Consider the following 26,169-nt stretch of genomic DNA (forward strand, 5'->3'; position numbering starts at 1 on the left):
ACAATCAAAATAAATTCCAAAATAGGTAGGCTGAAACACAGTGTTTTTTGTTTGTTTGTTCTGTTTGGATACAATGGGAAGTCTGGAATAGCATAATCAGCAGAATGATCTAGATAGTGACATGACACCGTTTTGCCTTCTCCAGTATTAGCAATAGACTAGGAGATGTCCTTAGGCGAAGGGGAGAAGAATGCATTCTGGGACTAGAACTGTGTAGTTCCAACTACTCATTTGTGTCTAAGGACAGAAGTAACTAGTAACTACCTTTCTGGGTGTCTGTTTCCATGTTAAATGAAAGCAATACCTACCCTGTTTAATTTTATGTGGATTAAATAAGACAATGTATGTAAAGTGTTTTGTAAACTCTGAAATACTATTGTTGTCATACTCAGTGGGTGACTGGAGCCAATTTGCTAGCACTGCAGGACGCTTTTGGTTTAAGATATGCCTTAGGGACTTCCCTGGTGGTCCAGTGGTTAAGACCCTGCACTCCCAATGCAGGGGGTATGGGTTTGATCACTGGTGGTCCGGGAACTAAGATCCTGAGTGCTGCCTGGCACAGCCAAAACAGCAAAAAGAAAAAGATGTGGCTTAAACCTATGACATAGGTGGGAAGAAGAATGCTAAGTTGATGAGTAAACCGTTGAATGCTGTTTGGGCAGCAGCTGAGAGGAATTCCTGTGAGGTGAGGGAAAGAGCCACATTCGTCCCTTCATTCTGTATCTGTTGAGTCCTGTCGGGTGGAGGAGAAAGAAATACAGATGTCTACCTATTAAATGTATAGTATGCTAAGTATGGAGGATTCTTGGTTTAGGAATGAAAGCTCCATAAAGACAGGAGTTTTTGTCTGTCTTTTACACTGCTGTGTTTTCACCCAAGAGCAGTACTTGGCACATGGTAGGCTCTTGATAAATATTTGTGGAAAGAAAGGCTAAGTTTTGGAATCAGACAGACTGGGTTCATATTTGGGCTCTGCCCTTCACCAGCCCCTTTCTTGAGCAAGCTGCTTAATCTCTCTGATGCTCAGTTACCTCATTTATAAAATGGGACTAGGATTAGCTATTACAGAGGATAATTGGGGGGATTTTTTTTTTAAGTAAAGGTTTTTAAACTTTTGTACAAGTCCTAGTAAGTGCTCAATGAAAGATGGTTCCTTTTGTTTTCCCTTCCTGGTTTGCAAAGTGGGATGGAAGCACCGAGGACAAAGCAGATCTGCTTGGGGAGCCTAGCCAATGGCTTCACAGGTTTGATCTGACCATGTCTTTCTAATGTGTGAGATTAGAATTACTGGTATTATTTCCTCACAAACAGAAGTCCCTGGGATTGAGCAGGAGTGTTGGAATATATATGCTTTGCCTCTGTGTTTCCCGGGGTCTTGGTGGGAGGGTCTGGCTCTTGTCTTTCAAGGCAAGGTAATGTTTGCCCTGCAGGTTTGTGCAGAGGTTGTTCCCAGAAAGAGCAGCTTCCCCTGGAGAGTCTGGACTCACCTGATTTGGATTAGGCTTTCATAGCCAGCCATCACTGCCTCCCCTTACACCAATTATTGTTAGTTATAGCTTTGAAAGGTGTCCTCAGCTTGACTTCTGCTCCGGATCAGTTGTAAATTCTCACAGCACATGGAGCAGAGCATGTTTGCATGAGTTAATCAGGTATTTATGAGTTCACCTTTGCTAGTGAAAACCTAATTTTCCCTCATGCCTGGGTGACTCCAGCAGGCTGAGGGCCTTTTTCCGAGACATTCCTGGAACTGTTGGAAGTGGCAGCAGGTTTGCCTGCCCTTGTCATATGTGCACAAGACCAGTGGGATATATTTGCCCTTCAGCAAGGGTGCTCAGTGCCTCTCCTTTCTATCCTGTGGTCTTAAGACACTGGACATAATACCATTCTCCTTTCTTTTATCAACATTTAGACTTCAGAGCTTTCTCTTCTGGTTTAGTTTCTTGGAGGATGAGTAAGCAGGGAGGAATTGTCTGGCCATCAGACAGTTGAATTGAAGCCACTTGGCCAGAAGCAGCTAAAGAACATGTTCCTAGATGGGGGTAGTCAGGCACTGGGTAAGTTAGGGTTAGTTTAGGGGTTAAGTGGACCTGGTGTCTTCTAGAAGTAGAGACAGTAGGTGCTCTGGCTGTGTCCTCAGTGCACACAGCTCTGGCTGTGTCCTCAGTGTCCACAGTGTCCTTTGGGAGCCGAGCATTGCTACAAGGGAGATCTCAAATATAGGCTTGAGGAAAGGAGACAGAGGGAAGAGAAGGAATTTTGCTGAGCTGTTGTTATGCTAGGTGCTTTAGACCAATTATTTCCTTTAATATTTACAACAACCTTGTGAAGTTTACAGATGATGAAACTGAAGCCCAGAGAAGTTAAGCAACTTTCCCAAGGTCACAAAGTTAGTGAACGATAATAGTTATCATTTGTTGTATGTCGAGAAGGCACATACCAAGTTTCTTTTTTTAAGTGCTTTATATCTAGTACTCACCACCATCCTATGAAAGATTATTATTACTTCTGCATTGCAAATAAGGAAACTGGGAATTAGAGAGCTTTGGTTACTTGATGAAGGTCACTCATCTAGCTGGTGGCACAAGGACTTGAATCCAGAATTCTGTGATTGTGAAGCTTGTTCTTTGATGTACATGTCACTGAAGCTGGAAGAGTAGGATTCAGACACAGAGTCACGAGCGCAAGTTTCATGTCTTATTCCATCTCTGTATCCTTATAATCTGAGATAACGCCTACCGCATTATTTGTCCTCAATAAATGTTTGCTGTGAAATCCAGCTCTGCTCTCCCCCATTGTCCCCTGTTGCTGACTGCATCCTGCCCCAGCTCCTTGGCCTGTCTCCTCTCCACAGTCTGGCCTTACCCTACCTCCCATTGTGGCCTCCCAGAGCTCCCAACACACAGCGTATGATCCAGCTCTGTTCCTCTCTTGCTTCTTCACCACTCTTTTCCCTGGCTACATACTTTTGCTGCCACTATTGCTCTCCATCCCTCTTCAATCCTGTCTGTTCTTTTCTATGCAGTTTCTCTGACTAATCCCTGAGAATACTCCTATCCAGAGTATAATCTTCTCAGTCTGTGCCATATAACTTGGCACCTAATTAACTACTGTTTCACCTTCTAATTGTTTCATGGGCATTAATCTTCTCTCCAGCCAGCTTGTGGTAGTCATATCATAATGGCCCCTCATTAATTTGTGCTTCACACTTTTCAAAGCATTCTCCTATTCAAGACCTGTCTTTTTGCTTGTCATGTCCACAGTAAACCTGTGAAATATGATGGGAGGGAATTGTTATTTCCATATTATAGCAGAAAACACAAGTGCAAAGAAGGCAGGTGACTTCCCAAGGTCGTATAACTAATTAGGGGCAGAACTGAGACTAGGTCTCAGGTCTACTGATTTCTGGCTTGTTGTTTTCTTTGCCATGCCTTCCACATTTGTGTTTCTCTCTGGCATTTCTCCTCCTACCTTCAAGGCAGAACATCTATGTTTGGGTTTTCAGCAGGCTTGATTGGTGACCTGGGGAATGGTGGAGTAGCCTGGATAGCAATCTCAGGTACTTCTCAGTGGTGTCAGTGCTCTGGATTGCTACTGCCTGAGAGAGGTTCTGTCCTTGAACTACTAGGATTATGTTAAACTGAGAAGCTTTTTTTTTTTTTTTTTGCGGTACGAGGGTCTCTCACTGTTGTGGCCTCTCCCGTTGCAGAGCACAGGCTCCGGACGCACAGGCTCAGCGGCCATAGCTCACTGGCCTAGCCACTCCGCGGCATGTGGGATCTTCCCGGACCGGGGCACGAACCCGTGTCCCCTGCATCGGCAGGCGGACTCTCAACCACTGCGCCACCAGGGAAGCCCAAGAAGCATTTTTATTTTGAGTGGTCAGAGCATTTTCTCATGGACAACCAGGAAATAGTTGGGGCAGGATGTGTGGTGCTGGCCAGTTTTGTGTTGTGGCAATGGCATAAACTTTGGAAGCATGCAGACCAGAGTTTAAAATCTGACTTTACCATTGTTTATTAGCCTCATGACCCTGGGCAAATTATTAATCTGTATGAGCCTTAGGGCTGTTGTGAGAATGTATTTAAAGGCCACATAATGGCCCTTAAAAAAGGAAGTATTTGTTGGTGGTTTTTATTGTCAATATTACTATAAATATAAAGCATGAGGAGCCTGGGGAAGATGTGCCTGTGACCCTTGCAGGTGTTATGGCTTGAGTTCCAGGCTTCAGTGATGGCATGCCTGCTACGCTGGAGCCTTTTGGCTGATAGGGCTGAGCTTGAATGCTGTGCCCGGAGTCTCCAGCCTCTGGGTCTCCAATGCCTCCTGAGGGCAATGAAAACAGCTTGTGGACAGCTGGGGGATGGCTTCAGGGTCAAACTTTGGGAGTAAAACCTTCGTTGCTTTTTTGAAAGACTTTGGCATTAGAATTGTTGCTTTGGAAAAGTCAAGAACCCAGTTGTTACTGAGAGATTTTTGTTATTTCTGAAACCAGATATTGCTACAAAGTTGTTTGTTAAATACTTCTCTATTCTTCTTGAACCCCGCCCCACGCCAAAGAGAATAAAACAAATTCATACCGTTGTGTGATGATTGTATCTTTGGTCTCCCTGGCCACCCAGCCTCTAGCTCCCTTCTCAGAGATAGCACCGCTCCAAACTGCTGCTTCAAGAGAGGTCATTCAGACCCTTTCCCCCTGCTCTCCACCCATGACCTGGTCTGTGCTGTAGGGGAAACAGAACAAGTACACATGGACCCTATTTAAAAGGAAGCTTGGGACTTCCCTGGTGGCACAGTGGTTAAGAATCCACCTGCCAATGCAGGGGACACGGGTTTGATCCCTGGTCCGGGATGATCCCACATGCTGCGGAGCAACTAAGCCGGTGCACCACAACTACTGAGCCTGCACTCTAGAGTCCACGAGCCACACTACTGAGCCCGTGCGCCACAGCTACTGAAGCCCATGCGCCTAGAGCCCGTGCTCTGCAACAGGAGAAGCCTCTGCAATGAGAAGCCTGCGCACCACAACGAAGAGTAGCCCCCGCTCGCCGCAACTAGAGAAAGCCCATGCGCAGCAACAAAGACTCAACACAGCTAAAAATAAATAAATTTATATTAAAAAAAAAAAGGAAGCTTGCTTTCTCACTGGGGACTTTAGACGGCTTGACACAGGGAATGACTAGAAAATGAGAACAAGGGAACATAACTCATTGCTAAAATGGCAGGTTTGGATGTCTGCAGGATGGGAGGGCAAGCATCCTGGAAGGGCAGGAAGGAGCAGTTGGATATGGAAACACTTGCTTCTGAGTTTTTCCTTTTAGAATATGATGCCATGAGCCATTCATCTTTTTCTTAAAATTGAGGTGAAATTCACATAACATAACAAAATTAACCATTCACATACATAATTCAGTGGTATTTAGTACATTCACAGTGTTTTATAACCACCCTCTCTATCTGGTTCCGAACCATGTTCATTACCCCAAAGGAAACCCATACCCATTAAGCAGTTGCTCCCATTTCCCCCTCTCCCCTTCCCTTGCAGTCACCAATCTTCATTCTGTCTCTGTGGATTTACCTATTCTAGATATTTCATATGAATGGAATCATATTTGTGACTTTTTATGTTTGGCTTCTTTTACTTACACTAATATTTTGGAGGTCCATCCATGTTATAGCATCTAGCATGTAGAATGAAGCTAATATTCGTAGCTTCTTTTTTTTTTTTGCAGTACACGGGCCTCTCACTGTTGTGGCCTCTCCCATTGCAGAGCACAGGCTCCGGACGCACAGGCTCAGTGGCCATGGCTCACGGGCTAGCCGCGAGCGTCATGTGGGATCCTCCCGGACCGGAGCATGAACCCGTGTCCCCTGCATCGGCAGGCGGACTCTCAACCACTGCACCACCAGGGAAGCCCCCGAAAGTGCTTTCTTAAATGGTGATAGCACGATGCTTGGCTCTTCCTTTCCAAAGTCAAGAGGATGAGTGAGTAGTGTGGGAGCCAGCCAGATGTTTTCAGCACCTTGAAGACCAAGGAACTGGTTTACACTAGAAACTGCGTGACACCTTATTCAGAACACTGACTGATGCAGCCCTGATTCAGGGGCTGAGAGCGAAACCCATGCTCCAAGTGAAGCTCTATGTAAATTGGTCAAAGGGAATAGCCTGGGGAATTTGGAGCCTATTTAGCTCAGCCTCCAGGAGGAAGAATGTGATTTCTCTACTCTCCTGTGCGGTGCTCGCATTCTCTCTCTCTGTCTCTGTCTCTTGCTCTTGCTCTCTCTCATTTTGGCCTTGTTTCCTGCTATGTCTGAATCCAACCAAAGGGAGTAATAATAGTCAGCAGTCCTCCAGAAACATTTAGATTGAACCTCTTGCTCTGAGTTCTGCTTTTGCTGCACTTGGGCCGTAGAAGAGACTAAAACATGTTCTCTATTCTTGTCTTTGGGGAACTTACAAATCAGATAATTTCTTAACTAGTTAGAGAGCGGTTAAATAAATGTGAAACATAGAAGAAGAGAATAGTGTGGACTGGAGTAATCCAAGAAGACTTTCTGAAGGAGATGGTGCTTGAAGGGGCCTAGAGTATAGGATGAATAGATTAGATTAGTGGTTCTTTTTCATGCTTCTTTAATGAAGTCATTTTTTTTTTTTTAATATCCTGATATGACTTCTACTCTTTTGAAGTCCCTTAGCTCTTTTTCTGGACTTCATTTGTGCCATTAGCACATCTTGCCTTATTATAATCATTTGTGTGTAATATAGTGGTTTAGAAGACAGACTTTGGAGTCAGATTTTGTGGGTTTAAATCATGGCTCTATTTACTAGCTGTGTGACTTTAGGCAAGTTATTTAACTCCTAAAAGCCTTGATTTTCCCATCTATAAAATGGGAATATACTTACATGAGGTTGTTATGATGATTAAAAGAGATAATCCCTGTACAGGTCTTGGTGCAGTGTCTGACCCATTGTAAACATCCATTAAATGTTAGCTATAATTGTTCTAATTATCTTATTCTTCTAGATCAGCACTGTCCAATAGAACTTTCTGTAATGATGGGAATGTTCTATATCTGTGCTGTCCAATATAGTAGCCACTAGCTAAGATGGTAGCCACTGGGCTTCTTTAGGTGTGTTGGAGAGTGGGGCTGACCATGGAAAGTCTTGACAGAGAGGAAGGCAGAGGAGTGAGTTAAAGTGTTTTAAAAGGTAATTTCACCTCTAAGTTAAACATAGAGTTACCATGTGACCTAGCAATTCCCCTTATAGGTATATACTCATGAGAATTGAAAACACTTTCATAGAAAAACTTGTACACGAGTGTTCACAGTAGCATTATTCGTAATAGCTAAAAAGTGGAGACAACCCAGATGTTCATCAACTGAGGAATAAATAAACAAAATGTGATATACCCATATATTGAATATTTTTCAGCCATAAAATGGAATGAAGTACAGATACATGCTACAACGTGGATGAACCTTGAAAACATTACTCTAGGTGGAAAGGCCACATATTACATGATTCTATTTACATGAAATGCCCAGAATAGGCAAATCTATAGAGGAAGAAAACAGATTAGTGGTTTTCATGAGCTAGAGGGTGGGCATAATGGGGAGTGACTGCTAATGGTTATGGGGTTTCTTTTGGGGGTGATAAAAATGTTCTGAAATTAGATTGTGGTGATGGCTGCACAACTTCGTGAGTATACTGAAAACCATTGAACTATGTACTTTAAATGGGTGAATTGCATCTAAATAAAAACAAAGATAATTTGGGTCTGCTAAAAACTATTGGTTTTGGGCTTCCCTGGTGGCGCAGTGGTTAAGAATCCGCCTGCCAACGCAGGGGACACGGGTTTGATCCCTGGTCCGCAAAGATCCCACATGCCGCGGAGCAGCTAAGCATCTGCACCACGACTACTGAACCTGAGCTCTAGAGCCCGCAAGCTACAACTACTGAGCCCACATGCCACAATTACCGAAGCCTGCGCGCCTAGGGCCCGTGCTCCGCAACGAGAGAGGCCACGACAATGAGAAGCCCGTGCACTGCAACGAAGAGTAGCCCCCGCTCACTGCAACTAGAGAAAGCCTGCACACAGCAACGAAGACCAACACGGCCATAAATAAATAAATAAATAAATAAATTAACCCCCCCCAAAACTATTGGTTTTAACACAGCTGTAGAAAGTTATAATTTATTTTCTTTTCTGATTGGAAGTCTTCCCCCAGGACTTCAGCCCACAAAAGTGAGGACTTAGGGGCCCACTCCCGGTTAGAGACGTGAATCTGAACATGATCTTATGCATGGGCTCACCAGTGGGTAGGTGGAGGATGCAGCATTGTCCTGCTTTGGTTCAAGGGAGCTTTTCCTGCCTTTGGCTGGGATCAGCATAGATGAGTCACCCCTTGTAGCGTGAGGGATGTGGGATGTGAAGAATGAGCTGTCATCTCTGTTCTGATGACATCTTGAGTATCACACAATTGTAGGCCAAATATAGGTGCTGAACCATTTGGCCTGAATTCTTTATGGAGAATTCCCTGGGAACCAGCTGAGGACATGGCAAAAGAGAGATAATCTAAGCCTGTGGGAGCAACCAGGTAAAACCAGGTGAGGGATGCTGGTGCAGATATTCTTTTCACCTTTTCACAGATGAGCAATTGAAAGCTCAAGGGAAGTTGATTTTCTTTTTCTTCCCTCTGTAAACAATTATTGGTGGATTACCCTGTGGCTGGTCCATGGGCAAGGAGATCCCAAACACACCCAGGAGATGAAACAGACATCTAATATGTCAAGAACCATCTAGGGAATGCTTCAGATAGGATTGTGCAGAGCCAAAGGAGGGAGAGATGGCTGTGAGCTTGGTGATAAGAGAGGGAGCCTGAGCCTAGGGCCAGAGGGCAGCATGTACTGGGTGGGGACTCCAGGGGGAGTAAGGCAAGATACGTTCTTGTCCTTACACTTCCTGTCCTGTTTCTGTACCTGCTCACTTTCGCTCTACAACAAACAGGCCTTTGTGCTCCTAATCTAAGCATGCCCCTGTGCTGGGCAAAACTGGAGACACAGACATTATGAGACCTGGGCCCTGTCTCTAGAAGTGCTTAAGGTGTTGGGGGAGACAGACCTGGAAACAGTTGACTCTAATGGTGTGGATCAGGGTGTGTAATAGACAGGGATGGACTTGGTGTGTAAGACTGAAGACTGATTGACTCTAATTTGGGATTAGGTAAATCTGCCCTTAAATGGGCATTGAGTTAGGACCTTGATAGAGAAGCCTCTTACGGTCATTGCCAAAAAGATGAAGCAGAGTTATAGAATGGTTCTTTTTTTTGGGTGTGGGCTGCTTTGGGTGTCTTTCTTTTTTACCCTTAGATTTTATGAAAGAATAGCGGATCTGTGTCCGGGAATAGCTCTCTCCTTCCCTGCCATGCCTTCAAGCAGTGCTGGGCTGACTGCAGAAGACCCTTGTCTGTTCTGCACTTGTTCCATTGCTGTTTTGGAAATATGAAGCCTGAGAAGTGCCAGAGCTATGCCAGTTGCTATAGGGCCGGAAACAGGTTAGGCTTCCAGCCCTGCCTGAGCTCAGGAGTAAGGGGCTTGTCCTCTTCAGCCAGCTTAAGGCCTGCCTTTGCAATGAAACTGGATAAGTAGTCCACACAGTTTGTTTTTCATCTGGGGCTATTTTCAGCCCTGGAGCCCAGCAAGGTGGAATGACCGATATGCTTTTGTGGGGTTCAAGCTTTTGCCAGATCCTATTTGCCAGGATATGGGCCCAGCCATTTCCTAGGAGATTAGCTTTTCTAAACAAGCAGCGCTAAAAGGAAGGAGCCTTTCCTTCCTTCTCAGTGGGGAGTGAAGGAAATGTGACGGTGGGTGTTCAGTTTAATATTCCAGCTCAGGTCCTAAATGGAGATGTAGGGAGTTTGGAACATTGCCATATGGTCTCTCAGGCAGTTTTGAGGAAGTCATCTGGATCCTTCTTATATTTTTCTGGCCACCTCAATGGCCAGGCTCTACTATGGGAGGGGCTCTGTACACATGTAGACCTGCTGCTGGCCAGGGACTTGATCTCTTCTGTGTTTGCATGTCTCCAGGGTTAGCAGAGCAGATGGCTTGGTCTTGCTGTACTGGCAAGCGACCCATCAGTGGTCCATGTCCAGTAGTCTTCTCGGGAGTTCCCTATTTAGTGAGTGCTTACTGGGTCCAGGCAGCTATGATGGGCGCTGTGCTAGATGCTGAGGTTCCATCAGAGAAGCCTCAGATAAGATCATCGTCTTACTCCTGAGGCTTAACACAGTACCCTCAGGAGTACTGTGTTAAGGGAGCTAGCAGTCATTGAGTGACTGCTGTGTTCAGCTACTGTGTTAAGTGCTTTCATGGACGTTTACTTTTTCATACAGTCTTCTGAGATGACTATTGTTATTAGTATCTTACAGATGAACAGTTAAGAGGTTAAATTACTAGGCCAACTAACTTTCTCTTAGCCTCTTTCTTGAGGGTCTGGCCTCTTGCCCTGGCAGATGCCTAATAGGATACATGTGCCTTGTTTTTAGTATTGTGGGTGTGAGTGGGTCTAGTCTGAGTCTTTTCTAAGTCAGCAGGAGGTGCAGCTATATGCTTAGGCTGGGTGTTGATAATATAGGTAAAGATAATAAAATGTGTATAACCTTGAGGAACTACCATCAAATGGGGGAGATAGGTAAACAGATATTACAGGGTAGTAGGTATTAAAGGAGCCATAAAAGCAAGGAGGGACCCTTTTACTTTGTGAGGGATGTGGTGAGCAGGGACTTCTACTCTGAGGCCTTCTGTACCTGGTTTCTTGTTCTTCCTTTTCATACCTGTAGCTCCTCATAGGAATCTCCCTTACCACCTGATAATGTGTTTTAACAGTTTTGTGAGTCTTACCTTGTTATCAAGATTGTCAGTCCTTGAGACTAGGTGCTTTTTTTTTTTTTTTTTTTTTTTGCCGCTTCTTAGATATCTGACTTGGGGTATCTCACTTACCGTCTCTGGACCTCAGTTGCTTCCCTGTAAAATGAGGCTAATGATAGATAGGTATATTACAGTCTGAAAGCGGGGGCCAATCCAGGTGGTAATCTCTGGATATCCACCTACTTCTCCCAATTCTATGATTTCTGTGATCTTACCCTTCTGATCCTGATATAGGACTGGATGTGCAGCAGGCTTTGAGTTGTTTGTCACAGAGATTGCTGAGAATGTTTTATGGCACCTCAAAAGTCTAAAACTTTTCTCCTGTTAGACCCAGCAGCACTGGCAGAAGCTCTTGTCTTCTCTTTTGGACTCAGTCAACCTTTCTAGCCTGGCAGTTAAGATTTGACTTAGGTTTTAAGCTCACGGGGATATTGTATTTAAACGTGTTTTCTAGTGTGGTTTCCTTCATTATCATCTAGGTCAGCTAGAGGTAGTGGTTTCCTGATTTTGCTTCTGGAAGTCATGGCTTAGGCAATGGGGATTGGGACCCTACCCTTAGGACTTTCACCTCTCCAGGCTTTGGACCAGAAGTCTAAAGCTCCTTGAAACACTCTGTGTACAATACCCACGTGAGCTCTAAGCTTGTAAAATACTCAACTTTGGTAAGACTTGGGGAGGGTCATGGAGGGGGTCTCAGGGGACTTAGGGAGAAGTCACAGGAACTCTGAGTGATAGCTAAGTCCACCCACCACTAATCAAACAGTTAATAATAATGAAAATAAAATAATAATAATAAAAATACTGTTAATTGTTATGATAAAAGACAAAGGTATATTGAGTATGTATGTGTTAGGTACAATTATGCATTTACCTTATTTAATCCACACAACAGCCAATGAGATAGATATTGTTATTCTCATTTTATAAATGAGGAATCTAAGGTCACATATCTAGTAACTGGTGGAAGTGGGACTCAACCTAATATGGGCTAGGCTGCCTCTTTGGGAGGAAGGAGATGTGGTTACAGGCTGTCTCTTCCTTAGCACCTGAGTCATTTATTTTTGGAATGCCTGCTGAGTGGCAGGCACTGTTTGTATACCAGGGGTACTAATTTTATTAGTTCATAGTTTTTTTCAATAAAAAGGTAGTATAACATAAAGTTAAGAGCACTGAGCTACATCCAGAATCCTGGCTCCACTTCTTACTAGCTTTGTGACCTTGGACAAGTTATTCAACTTATTTTAAATTGATTAGTATGTTTAAAGCTCTTCAAACAGTGCCTGGCACCGAGTAAGTGGTCAATAAATGTTAGCTATTATTAATATGATTTCTAAATTGAGGGCTAATAAATGTATCAGGCTGTGGGAATACAGTGGTAAACAAGATAATCTCAACCCTGTCCTTAAGGAGTTTATAATCTAGTGAGGAAGATAGATTTTTAAACAAATGATTAGAAATATGCTGCGTGCTATGGAGAAATGTAGAGTGTGGTGGGTTTCTGTATAGAGGGTCTTAACACTGACCTGGGGCTCAGGATTCCCTGAGTCATAGGTAGGAGAATGGCACAAACTCTGGGGCCTAACTGCCTGCGTTCAAATGCTGGCTCTGCCATTTATTAGCTGTGCTACTTTGGGCAAGCTTCTTAATAAGCCTATGCCTTTTACCTGAATAATGAGGAAAATAATAGTATCTATCTCACAAGGTAGTTATGAGGATTAATAAGTAATATTTGCAGTGCTTGGCACATAAGTACTCTGTGTATATATTAAATAAATAGATGCTTTTATGCATTTATCCTTTTTAAAGCATAAGTCTTGTTATTCTTTTGTAAAAAACCCTTTATTAACTTGTCCTATTTTGTAGGTCAAAGTCCAAGTTCTTTAATATGGCACATTATAGGGTTATGATATTTTCCTGGGGTAGTCTTTGTTTACAACTATTTTTCTGGTTCTCTTTTACTCTCAGAAGTGACCCTGTTTAGACTATAAATTATGTGGCCACCCCTCATAAGAGGCTTTCCATGGTCTGACCCCTTCATATTGCTCCAGTCTCATCTTTTGACATTGCTCTGCTAGCACCTTATCTAAGTGTTTCTGTGAGTTACTTGTCATTTATGAAAGGCATGCCTTTTTTTTTCCTTTTCCTTCAGTTCTGAGCCTTTGCATATGCTGTCCCCTCTGCCTGGAATAACCTCTCCCTTTCACCTCCATTTTTCTTTCTCTACCACTGCCCTCCTGGTATATACCTACTCATTCTTCAAGATATTCTTCAGTTATCTTCCCTACGAAGACTTGGCCTTGCATTCCTGGCTAGGTTTTCGTTTTCTCTTTTGTACCATTACTGTAATTAGTATAGCTCTTCAGTATGATTCTTATCACCATTGTACTGCAGTTGTTTACTTTTATGGCCTCTACCAGATTTTGAGTTGCTAGAGGGCAGGGACCAAGTATTCTTTATTTCATTAAAAAAATTGAGTTATGACGATAAAATAAATCTTTACATATGTATATACCCATGTAACTACCACCCAGATCAAGATACAGATACGCTTCTGCATCTTCAGAGTTTAGCATAGAGGTTGGCAAACATTTTCTGTAAAGTAGCAGATAGCAAATATTTTAGGGCCATACGGTTTTTGTTGAAGTGGCAAGTTGTTGCAGGAAAGCAGTCATAGACAATATGCAAATGATCATGCATGGCTGTGTTCCAGTACAATTTTATTTGCAAAAACAGGTGTTGGGCTGGATTTGGCCTGAGGGTCAAATTGCTGATCTCTTATCTAGCACAAATCTGTTGAATTGTAGACAAAGACCTTGCTCTCAGAAACCCTTTTCTTGATTTTCCGGTAGTGGACCAGCTTGTATCTCCAGAGCAGGGCTATGTTTTTGAGAGGTACTTCTTGAAGCAGGTTGCCTTTTCACAGGTTGTTCATATTTATAAGGGAGTAAAATGTAAAATTCCTTCCAGCACAGTTTTGGTGCCCTGTGGTCTGTGGAAATTTAGAGATTAAAGGAATTTATTTGTGTGAATCCCTCATAGTCCCTTGAGGCCGTGGACTATGTCTTATTCATTTTGTGCTTAGCGCCTAGCTAGAGTAAGGTCTTAGGCAGGGATGCTTAGTAAATATTTGTTTTTGAATGAATAAATTAAATTGCTTTCAGTATTTCAGTAAGCCTAATGAAAATTGTATATTTACATACAAGTCAGGTGTCTTTGCTTTTGGTTTCAATTATGCCAGTGCTGTGTGGTAATACTAGTTTGCTCATGCTGATTGGTGATTTGACTGGCAGTTGATGGCATCATAGGACATAAACCTGTCCAGTGAGTGAATGACCTTGGACACAAATACAGAGCCAAAATAAGCAACTGGTAGCAGGGCCCAGTGCTTGAATGTCTACATGTTTACTTTCACTTTCTTGCTCATTTAGCGTCAAAGCCAGGATGGAGAGGTGTGTGATTTCACAATATGGTTATGGAGTTCTGATAACTGTATGTGGTTGGTTAAAATCTGGACCAGCATTTTGAAAAGAAAAAGTAGTGATAATAAACACAGCTGAGAATGTTGAATTATTTCTCAATAAATGTACTTTGTTTATAGACAAAATCATTCAAACAATGAGGAGCTGTGAAAGGAAAATAATCAAAGAGTTGATAAAAAGGATAGGTCCTATTATTTCTGAGTCAGGAATAGGCAGCTAAACTCTGTCATTAACACTAAAATTTTTCCCCTAATGGTTGGCCTTCATCACAAGTACTTTTTACTTATTTTTTTCATTTGGGACTTGTAGTTTAGAGACCTAGATCCTAGTCTGAGGGTAACTTTTCAGTAATCTCTAGGGCACTTTCCCATTACCTGTCCTCCGCCTACCCCCCAAACACATACACACTAAAGCTGGCCAGGCACATAGGGGTTGCCCACTGAGTGATCCTTATTTCCTGCTTCCTCTCATGTCTTAACAGAATTTACATGTATTTGCTGAGGATTGGAAGGGATTGGCATGAAGATTAGGGTGGGGTGAGGGTTGAGTAACTTTACTGTCAAGAAAAAAAGGCAAATTCTCTCCCTAATGGTCCTAATGATAATGAACATATAGATGTTAAGAATACAAAGGATTTTCCACCTTCCAATGCAGGGGACGTGAGTTTGATCCCTGGTCAGGGAACTAAGATCCCACATGCCGTGGGGCAGCTAAGCCCATGCACCGCAACTAGAGAGAAGCCCATGTGCTGCAATGAAGAGCCTGCACGCTGCAATAAGACTTGATGCAGCCAAGTAAATAGATAGATAAATAAATATTAAAAAAAAAAGAACTACAGCAGTGCCTCTTTTTTTTAAAAAAGGGGGTACTTCCCTGGTGGTCCAGTGGTTAAGAATCGGTCTTGCAATGCAGGGGATGCCGGTTTGATCCCTGGTTGGGGAACTAAGATCCCACATGCCACAGGGCGACTAAGCCTGTGCGCTGCAACTACTGAGCCCACAAGCTGCAACCAGAGAGCCCGCATGCTGCAACTAAAGAGCACATGCACTCTGGGGTCCGCGCCACAACTAGAGAGAAGCCCATGCACCGGAACGAAAGATCCCATGGGCTGCAGCTAAGACCCGACGCAGCCAAATAATAGATAAGTGAATATTTTTTTTAAAAAAGAGAATATAACGATATCAATCCCTTATTTTCTTCGACCCTCATTGCTATTCTGGGAGATAGTCCTATTTGCACAAGAGTAAGACGAAGCTCAGAGGGTACCTTCTTTAAGGTGTCACACTGCTATTAAGGCGCAGAGCCAAGATTTGAAACCAGGTTCTCTTACTCAGGTATCTGTGTTCCTTACAATGCAGGAGTGTTTTTCAAACTGTTTCTAGCTGTCCTAGGGCTTCTCAGAGTGCCTAGGAATCGCCGTGGGAGAGGTGAGTCATGGGAAGAGCTCTAGACTTTTCTCATATGTCACAACCGTAAATCCTCTACACTCAGCTTATTATTATTATTTTTAACATCTTTATTGGAGTATAATTGCTTTACAATGGTGTGTTAGTTTCTGCTGTATAACAAAGTGAATCAGCTATACATATACATATATACCCATGTCTCCTCCCTCTTGTGTCTCCCTCCCACCCTCCGTATCCCACCCCTCTAGGTGGACACAAAGCACCGAGCTGATCTCCCTGTGCTATGCGGCTACTTCCCACCAGCTATCTATTTTACATTTGGTAGTGTATATATGTCCATGCCACAAAAAAACCTTTTCTATTATGGAAAATTTTAAACATATTTAAAACGAGAGAGGGCAGTATAATGAACCCCTATGTGCCCATTACTCCCCATATACAATTACCTACTCATGGCTAATTTTATCAATCTTGTTTCATCTTTATCCTCCCACCCCCTTGGATTATTTTGAAGCAAATTCCAGACATATCATTTCATTCACAAACATTTTAGTATATATTTCTTTCTTTAAAAAATAAATTAATTTATTTAATTTATTTATTTTTGGCTGTGTTGGGTCTTCGTTGCTGCGCGTGGGCTTTCTCTAGTTGTGGCGAGCAGGGGCTACTCTTCGTTGCAGTGTGCGGGCTTCTCATCACGGTGGCTTCTCTCATAGTGGAGCATGGGCTCTAGGTGCACGGGCCTCAGTAGTTGCTGCACGCGGGCTCAGTAGTTGTGGTGCACGGGATTAGTTGCTCCGCGGCATCTTCCCGGACCAGGGATCGAACCCATGTCCCCTTCGTTGGCAGGCGGGTTCTCAACGACTGCACCACCAGGGAAGCCCCTGGTATATATTTCTAAAAGAACTGTGTTTGAAAACATAACCAAAATATCATTATCATGCTTAAAAATATAACAATAATCCCTTAATATCATCAACAGTTAGTGTTTAATTTCTCGTAATGACTCAAAAAATTTTTTTAAGTTGATTTATTCATATCAGTATCCGAAGAAGGTCTACACATTCATTGATCTAAATCTTGAGTCTCATCTAATCCATAGCTTCCCCCTTCTTTCTTTTCTTTTCCTTGAAATTTTATATTGAAGAAGCTGGGTCATTTGTCCTGAAGAGTTTCCCAATTTCTGGGTTTTGCTGATTATCTCCCTGTGATGGCATTTAACATGTTCCTACGTCCTCTGTATTTTATATAAATTGGTAGTTGGATCTTAAGGCTTGATCAGATACAGGATCAGGTAAAGAATCATTTCCTTTCCTTCCTCCCTTCCTCCCTTCCTTCCTCTCTCTTTCATTTTTTTGAAAATATGTTTAACCACATCTGACTTTCTGTCTTTTTGTAATGTTAACATCGAGGAATGGGTTTAAATGTTGTTAACTTGATCTATTCATTAAAATATTTCCCATCAGCTTTTTGTCTAATGATTTTAGGAGCCACTGATGTTTACTACCTAGATCCATTATTTCATTAGAGACCTAATTAGATATTGAGACTACTAATTAGGTTTAATTTGAACTGCGTTTGAAAAAGAGGGTTACATTGTTTAAAAATAAACTTTGAAAACTATTGGATTGTAGCTGTTCTCTAAGAGCACCTCTTATGACAAGAACTAGGAACTGTGAAGTGGGGACAGTGACTGTAAGTAACTTGTAAGACTTTTTAAACTTCTTTACTTCCTCGTGTGTGTTGTTTTGGCCTATAGTCTTTCCCAACCCAACGGTTAAACCCTTATAACAAAAAGGGCCCATATGTTTTAACTTTTGAAGGGTGAGATGAATGGACTGACAGTTTAACCCTAGATCTAGGTTTGGGGTAGGGAGCCCTAAGGGGCAGAGTGAGAGTTCTGCATTAATGAGCAAAGGAAGTGGCTAAGTCCCTGGGGCCTATGCAGCCTGAAGAACTTGAAAAATGGCCTTGGGAGCATCTAAGACAAAATACTACTAGCTGAGAATGGGAAGACCAGGCCCTTATCCTTACCCCTTAAGGGGACTCCCTAGTCTGTCCAGAGGGCCCGGCTGGTCGGGCTTCAGTTGTGTCACATCTGACATGTTCCAGACCCAGGGTCCTGGTAGCTGTGTTTAGGGCTGACTCTTAGGAATCCTAAACTAATAACCTCAGGACAGCCCGAGGGCTCCTTGTTTTGGCTGTGCTCTGAGGAAGGCCAAGGGCAAGAACCTTTTAGCAAAAGCTTTGGCTAATCCTTAGCCAGCACTATCTTGTCACTCTGGCCAAGAGAAGAGCTTCTGTGGAGCACTTGGTGTTCTCGAGCCTTTGCAGAGGTCACAGGCAGACAGGGCAGGGGAGTGAAGCCTTAATTAGTTAGGAACTGCAGGAGCAAAGCCATTTGGCAGTTACCTCAGCTCCTCAGTGGGACAGGCTCCTTCCTGTAGTGACAGTGCAAATATGCCCTCCTTTTTTAGATTTTGGTCTCTGGGAAATCACTCTTCTGTGAGCTTCAAGACACTTGTATGCAGTGTGGTTCAAGGCTGATTAAAAGCCAGATAGGTGGTATGACAAAAATTCCTTCCATCTGTGCAGTGCTTTTTAACCATTGAAGCACATTTTATTTCATTTGTTCCGAACCAACAGTTCTTGTTTTGTGGATGAGGAAATTGAAGCCCAGGAAGGAGAAGTAACTAAGATTATAGCTAATTAGATTCTGGATTCCCAGACTAGTGTTCTTTCTACCAATATATGTAGGACAAGGGGAAAGGAGGAGGATGGTAAATGAAATTGACTGACTTTTATGTGCGAGGAGCTATATAAGGTGCTTGGCTTAGTTTTCTCAGAAAGTTATATGGTAAAAAATGTTACCACTCTGAGTCCCAGAGTGATTAAGTGACAGCTAAGATCATATAGCTAAGAAGGGCTGTGCCTGGACAGATCTAAGTCTGTTTGACCTTGAAGTCTGTGTATTTCTATCATCAGTTGTTTACTCTAAAAAATCGTTATTGAGCTGCAAATGCAATGCTAGGTATGAGGGATATAAGGAAGCATAAGGTTTAGTAATCTCTGCCTTCATGGAATTCATAATTTGGTGATGCTCACTGCTGTGATAGAGGGAATGGGGACAAAGGGGTAGAGAGAGGAATGGAGGGGGCGATGGGAGCCAGGGGCCCCCTAATTTTTGGTAGGAGAGGAAGTTGTCAAGGGAGGCTTCCTGGAGAAGTTGGTACCTTAGCTAGTCTAAGGATGAAGGACATGAGCCCTGGGGTTGGTCTGCCTGGGTGCCATCACTTGCTAGTAATACTTTGGGCAAGTTACTTAACCTCTCTGAGCCTACTTCCTGATCTCTAACAAGGAGATAATCATCTTATCCACCTCATAGGGCTGTTATGAAGATTAAGATGAGATAATCCATTTTGAGCACTTAGCAGATTGCCTGACACATAATAAACTCATTGATTGCCAACCATTATAATGATCATTGTCTAACGTGTGGTTCTCCCATATTCAGCTCGTGGGGACAAATGAAGCCAGGCTGTCTTAGGACCTCTTACCATCAGGGAAGTGGGGGTTTCTTTAAGTGATTTCAAAGTATTCCTTTCAGGCCTAAGATTCTGTCAAAGTAAATACTGCCCGGTTATTTCCAGGAGGGCAACTGGCAAGTAACTTTGTGTCTGGCAGCAACCCAACCTGTCTGTGCTCCCTGAAGCCATCTCTGGTTGGCCCCCAGAAATGCTATATCTGATAAACACCCCTCTTTTCTTTGCTATCTCTTCACTGGATAGTCTGGAAGCTGGCCTCCTGTAGAAACTGGAGGAGGTGATGTTCTTCATCGCTAGACTAGCTGAGGTACCAACTTCTCTGGGAAGCCTTCCCTAACAACTTCCCCTGCCACATTGATTAGGGGGCCCCCTGAGCTCCCATTGCCCCCCATCCCTCTATCCCTATTTTCCTATTCCCTCTATCACAGCTGTGAGCATCAGCAAATTATGAGTTCCATGAAGGCAGAGATTACTAAATCTTATGCTTCCTCATATCCCTTGCTGTATTTCATCTGCAGCTCAACAAAGATTTTTTTTTTTTTTTTTTGCGGTACGCAGGCCTCTCACTGTTGGGGCCCCTCCCTTTGTGGAGCACAGGCTCTGGACGCGCAGGCTCAGCGGCCATGGCTCATGCGCCCAGCTGCTCCGCGGCATGTGGGATCCTCCCGGACCGGGGCACGAACCTGCGTCCCCTGCATCGGCAGGCGGACTCTCAACCACTGCGCCACCAGGGAAGCCCAACAAAGGTTTTTTAGAATGAACAACTGTCAAGGAATATAATATAATGATGGAACGACACAGGCTTTAAAGTCAAACAGACTTAGATCTGAATCTAGATTAACCTTCCCACAAGTTTATTGTGTTGGCGAAAGTAATGTAATTTTAGTAGTCCAAGTGGTCCAGGCATTCTCTTCTACTTTAGGGTTCTGTCCATTTTGTGTAACCGTGGAGTAACAGTGCCTTTATATATCTTACAGTGCACTCTTTTAAAATAAGTGTTCTTTAGAACATCACTATCGTATGAAAAGACAATAGGTATTAGTCTGTAAAAGACCTTTGAGATTAAGTTTGGAAAAGCTGTGAGGCATTGTGAGTGTGGAAGTGCACGGCATATTCAGGGAATGGTGAGCTGTTCATCATGCTGGAATGGGGGTGCTTGGGAGGGATTCTGAATGCTGAAGACCTTAAATCCTATCAGAGTGGTGTTTTAGAAGATCTCTTTGATGCCTGTGCTTAGGAGGATTGGAATGGATTGAGTAAACTAGAGGCCGGGAAGCCACCTAGAAGACTGTTGCAGTAGCAAATGATGAGGCTGGATCCAGGGCAGTGATCATGGTTGTTGATTTAAACTGTGTGACTAAAGGAAGAGGGAAGAAATGTTAGGTGTCTGGGTATTACTATGATGCTATTAACACATGGAATACAGGCTGGAGAGGCTGGTTTGGGGAAGTTAATGTTGGTTTTGAGATGCCTTTGGGTGACATTCAGGAGAAAATATCTGGTACTTGGGGGAGAAGATATGAGTTTTGGAGTCCTGAGAGAGGTAGGATTGATCATAGATGTAGGAATGATGATTTCTAAGTGAGAGTGGAAACCATAGGAATAGATGAAATTGCCTGCGTAAAATCCATAAAATGGGTAACGGAAGGAGGCTGAGGATAGAGCTCAGAGGAGCTCTGATATGTGTAGCCAGAAAAGTTAGGGAAGGCATCTGATGAGGAGCAGTCGGAGAGGCAGGAGAAAGTACTGTCTGGGAAGTCAGGAATGAGAAGAGTTTGTAAAAGGAGGCAAATGCTTGTTGGAGCTGAGAACAAGTAGGGTGAGCCCTGAAGTGGGGCTACTGAGTCATTGGTGGCGCAGTGAAGGCAGTTTCAGTGGAGGGGCGGAGACAGAAGCTAGACTGCTGTGGCTTAGGGAGTGAGTGTGAGGTGAGGGCCTAGAGGCAGCAAGTACAGACTTCTCTTTTGAGAAATATGGTGTTCCGGGAAGGAAAGAAAGAGGGTAATATATATATATATTTTTTTTGCGGTACGCGGGCCTCTCACTGTTGTGGCCTCTCCCGTTGTGGAGCACAGGCTCCGGACGCGCAGACTCAGCGGCCATGGCTCATGGGCCCAGCTGCTCCGCGGTACGTGGGATCCTCCCAGACCGGGGCACGAACCCGTGTCACCCTGCATCGGCAGGCGGACTCTCAACCACTGCGTCACCAGGGAAGCCCGAGGGTAATATTTTGAAGAGGAACCAGGGGATGCAGGTTCAAAGATTTTGTTTTTTCAACGTTGGGGAATGGAATGGGGACCTGAGCTGGTATAGGTTGAGGGACAAGAGATAGAGAAAGGTGGCCAAGTAAAGGTGTCGTGGCTTTCTGAATACTCCATATTAATGTGGGAGCCCTAAACCGTGGTGCTGTGCTGAAGCCTGCAGTCACTAGAAAGAGTGTGGGGTAGACAAGAGAGACCTTGACATTCATAATAATTAATGACAGCACCATGTATTGAGTAACCTTTGTATGCCAGGAACTTTTCTAGATATATCTAAACATTAGATGCAATTCTAACACTCACCACAACTCCCAGAAATAAGTATTGTCACCATTTTCCGGATTTGGAAACAGACAAGTTAAGAAGCATACAGCTAGTTAGTGGTAGAGCCAAAGTTTCAGCCCAGGTCCGTGAAACTGCAAGGTGTGCTCTTTCTACTCCACAGTGCTGTCTTTTCCATTAGGAGCTCAATGTTGAGACTCTAAAGAGGTCTGGAAGGGAGAGTAGGGATGGATGGACCAGAGGGACAAAGGCAGAGCTCTGAAGATGGCCCTAGCCTGGAGGGAACATGACTTAATCTCTGAGATGAAGGAGAAAGGTCTTGGTCTGGCCTTGCCCAGCCTTCTCTCTGCTTAGCCAGTGGCTTTGGTGACTGCAGGCTTTCATTTTTTTCCATCTTTCTGTAGCTTCCGATCAGGGCCTCTGAGGTCCTAGCTGCTGCCTGTTATTGATGGTTTATAGAGAAAAAAGGATCCACCTCTAAGCCCAAAGAGCTTACCCTTTCTGACAAGCTACCTGCAAGGAATTGCTGAGCTGTAGGATGGCACTCTTTTTGGCACAGGCCATATGGTAGGCTTCTTCCTGATAAGTATTTCTATTTGAAATGAATAATTTTGGATCGGTGGAAGGAGCAAAACACTGAAAATTAGAAGACATGATTTCTAGCCTAAGTGATTGCTCAGGTTACCTTGGGCAAGTCACTTCCCCCTTGTGTGTTTACTTGACATAAGGTAGGGACTGTTTTACTCATCCCTGTATCCCACCTACCTGGCACATGGCCTGACTGAAGAGGTGTCCTGAGTAAGTTTATTATGGAGTAATTTAATTTGCTTATCTGTTAAATGAGGGAATTGGACCTTTTGATTTCTAAAAGTCATTCCAATTCTAAGTGTATTGTTCTATGAAGATTTATATGCTTTAATTATAAAATAATAAGTACTATCATTTATTTAGCACCTACTTTTTGCCCAGGCACTGTGTGAGGCTCTTTACATATTTATTTTATTTAGATGATTTTTTAAATTTAAAACTTTTGTCTGGCCCTTTAGAAGTATTATGGTCCCTTGGGCAATAAGCTCCGTGAGGACAGTATCTGTGCCTGTTTACTACTGTAACTCTAGTGCTAAACACAGTCCTGGGCATGTGATGAATACTCAGTAAATATTTATTGAACAAATGAATGAATGGATGTCTTATTGTTACAACAATCCTGTAACATAGGTACTATTAGCGCCATCTTACGGATAAGAAAATTGAGGTTCAAAGGTCATAGAACTAATACGTGGCTAAGATGGAGGATTCAAACCCAATTCTGTCTAACTCTAAAATTGGTGCCTTTACCACTTAACACCACAATGCCTCCACTTATCTAGTGTTTTAATTGAAAATTTGGAAGGAAGGAAGGGAGTTGAGGGATTGGGGATGGGGTTGGAGGTTGGGCACTGAAGTTTAAGTATTCATGGTAAGAGTTGGCAAGTATTTCTAGCACCTTAAGAAAACAAAGGGGGGCTTTCCTGGTGGCGTGGTGGTTAAGAAACCGCCTGCCAATGCAGGGGACACGGGTTCGAGCCCTGGTCCGGGAAGATCCCACATGCTGCAGAGCAACTAAGCCCGTGAGCCACAACTACTGAGCCTGCGCTCTAGAGCCCTCCAGCCACAACTACTGAACCCGTGTGCCACAACTACTGAAGCCTGTGCGCCTAGAGCCCATGCTCCACAACAAGAGAAGCCACCGCAATGAGAAGCCTGTGCACCGCAACAAAGAGTAGCCCTGGCTCACTGCAACTAGAGAAAGCCTGTGCGCAGCAACAAAGACCCAATGCAGCCAAAAATAAATTTTAAAAACCCCAAAAAACAAAAACAAAGGGGTTATAATAGCAGTTACTATTCACTGGGTAATTCATTTATTGAGTAATAAATAAATGGCATTTAAAAGCCACTTTAATGGTTTTAATTATCATCTGTTAATTGACAACTCTCAAATCTGTGTGTCTAGCTCAGACGCTCCTCTGAACTTTTAGCCTTGTATAGCCAACCCCTTAATTGACATTTTGGATGTCTAACTGGCATTTTAATTTAAACAAGTTCACACTTAACATTCACTCTGTCAGCAGATCCTATTGGTTCTACCTTTAAAACACATCAACAATTTAGACACTTTTCATTGCTTCTGCTCCTACCACCTTGATCCGAGCTACCATTGTTTCTTGCCTGGAGAAATAATAGCCTCTTGACTGGTTTCCCTGCTTCTGCCCTTGCCTGCCTACAGGTGTTCTAAACAGAGCTGCCAGAGCAATCCTTTCAAAATGTAAATCCAGTCATATAGATCACAGTCCTTTAGTGGCTTCCCAGATCTCTCAGAGAACAAGGCAAAGTCCTTAGAGTGACTTGGCTCCCAGCAACCTGGCTTATCCTTATCTCCTCTCCACCTGCTCACCCTGCCCCATTGGCTTCCTCACTCTCCTTTGAACAAGGTAAATATGCTCTCGCCTCCTTTGCATTTGTTCTTCCCTCTTTCTCCTCTGCATGGCTTATTATCTCTTTTCCTTCAGATCCTTTGTTCAAATGTCATATTCTCAGTGAGGCCTTCTTCAATCATTCTATTTAAAAATAACAAACCCTCCCCTGTAGCGTATTCTCTACTTAATTTTTCTCCATAGCATTTATCATCCTCTGACATATTTATTTGTCAGGCCCTTTACTTTGCTCCCTACTCCCTGTTAGTTCCATAAGAGCAGTGATTTTTGTTCATTGCTGAATCCTTAGTGCCTAGAACACTGACTGGCACATAACATATGCTTAGTAGATATTTGTTGAGTGAAATATTTTGAGCCAGGTACACTGGTAGATGCCTTATATATATCTGTTTACTTTTCTTCACAACAACCCTGCAAGATATTCCCATTTTACAAATGAGGAAAGTTATGTGCCTAGGATTGCATGGCTAGAAATTTGTAAAGCCTAGGTCTGTTCCACTTAAAACATTACCAAAGTCAAATAAAATATTTTAGAAGGATGGAGTCTAAATATTATTTCTTTGTTTCTGAATGGAGTGTTTAAACCACAGGCCTAGAAACCAGAAGAAAGGCAAAGTCCGAATGCCCAAATTGGGCATTGTTCATTCACTTGCATGGAAACACACTGATATTTGTGATGCTGCTGCAGTTAGAAGCCTAAAACACCTGGAAAAAGGCCTTTGTGTGAGATCTTCCTGTGCACCATTTGACAAAACTCTGGCATGTATATACAGAAAGTCAGAAGAGTTTTGTGATAATTTGGAAAAATTTTCTCCCCCACTCCCCAGGAAAAACCTTCTTTCCCTACTTTGGAATAACATTAAGGTTATTTTGGGCCAATTGCTTCGCATCACTTTCCTTTCCTGAGGTTTAATGTCACCCAAGGTCAGAGTGCAAACCATCTTCAGAGTATTCTGTAGCATGACTTTCTTTATGGTGTGGTGATTGGGAAGGCCTAGATCAGAGCAATTCCCAGAGTAAGATGAGGCTGGAGTCAGAGATATCTCCAGGGTAAAATGCGGCTGGGTTCAAATGCCATCCAAATAAAGGTACATCATTCTTGGGCTTCCCTGGTGGCGCAGTGGTTAAGAATCCGCCTGCCAATGCAGGGGACACGGGTTTGAGCCCTGGTCCGGGAAGATCCAACATGCCGTGGAGCAACTAAGCCCGTGCGCCACAACTACTGAGTCTGTGCTCTAGAGCCTGAGAGCCACAACTACTGAGTCCATGTGCCACAACTACTGAAGCCTGAGCACCTAGAGCCTGTGCTCAGCAACAAGAGAAGCCACGGCAATGAGAAGCCCGCTCACTGCAACGAAGAGTAGCCCCCTTGGGCTTCCCTGGTGGCACAGTGGTTGAGAATCTGCCTGCTAATGCAGGGAACACGGGTTCGAGCCCTGGTCTGGGAAGATCCCATATGCCGCAGAGCGGCTGGGCCCGTGAGCCACAACTACTGAGCCTGCACGTCTGGAGCCTCTGCTCCGCAACAAGAGAGGCCGCGATAGTGAGAGGCCGGCGCACCGCGATGAAAAGCGGCCCCTGCTTGCCACAACTAGAGAAAGCCCTCACACAGAAATGAAGACCCAACACAGCCAAAAATAAATAAACAAACAAACAAACGAAAAAGAATAGCCCCCGCTGTCGCAACTAAAGCCCGCGCACAGCAACGAAGACCCAACGCAGCCAAAAATGAATAATAAAATAAAATAAATAAATTTATTAAAAAAAAAAGGTGTATCTTTCAGAAACG

The 26,169-nt window shown here is 43.5% G+C and overlaps 1 protein-coding gene across 5 annotated transcripts in view; it reads left to right on the plus strand.

The window, feature by feature from the left end:
• STIM1 (stromal interaction molecule 1) overlaps window positions 1–26,169 on the plus strand; it is a 188,158-nt gene that overhangs the window by 18,948 nt on the left and 143,041 nt on the right. The window lies entirely within an intron of this gene.

This window comes from Monodon monoceros, unplaced genomic scaffold (genome assembly GCF_005190385.1).
Source record: "Monodon monoceros isolate NGI ecotype Baffin Bay Population unplaced genomic scaffold, NGI_Narwhal_1 Super_Scaffold_7, whole genome shotgun sequence".
Classification (NCBI taxonomy): domain Eukaryota; kingdom Metazoa; phylum Chordata; class Mammalia; order Artiodactyla; family Monodontidae; genus Monodon; species Monodon monoceros.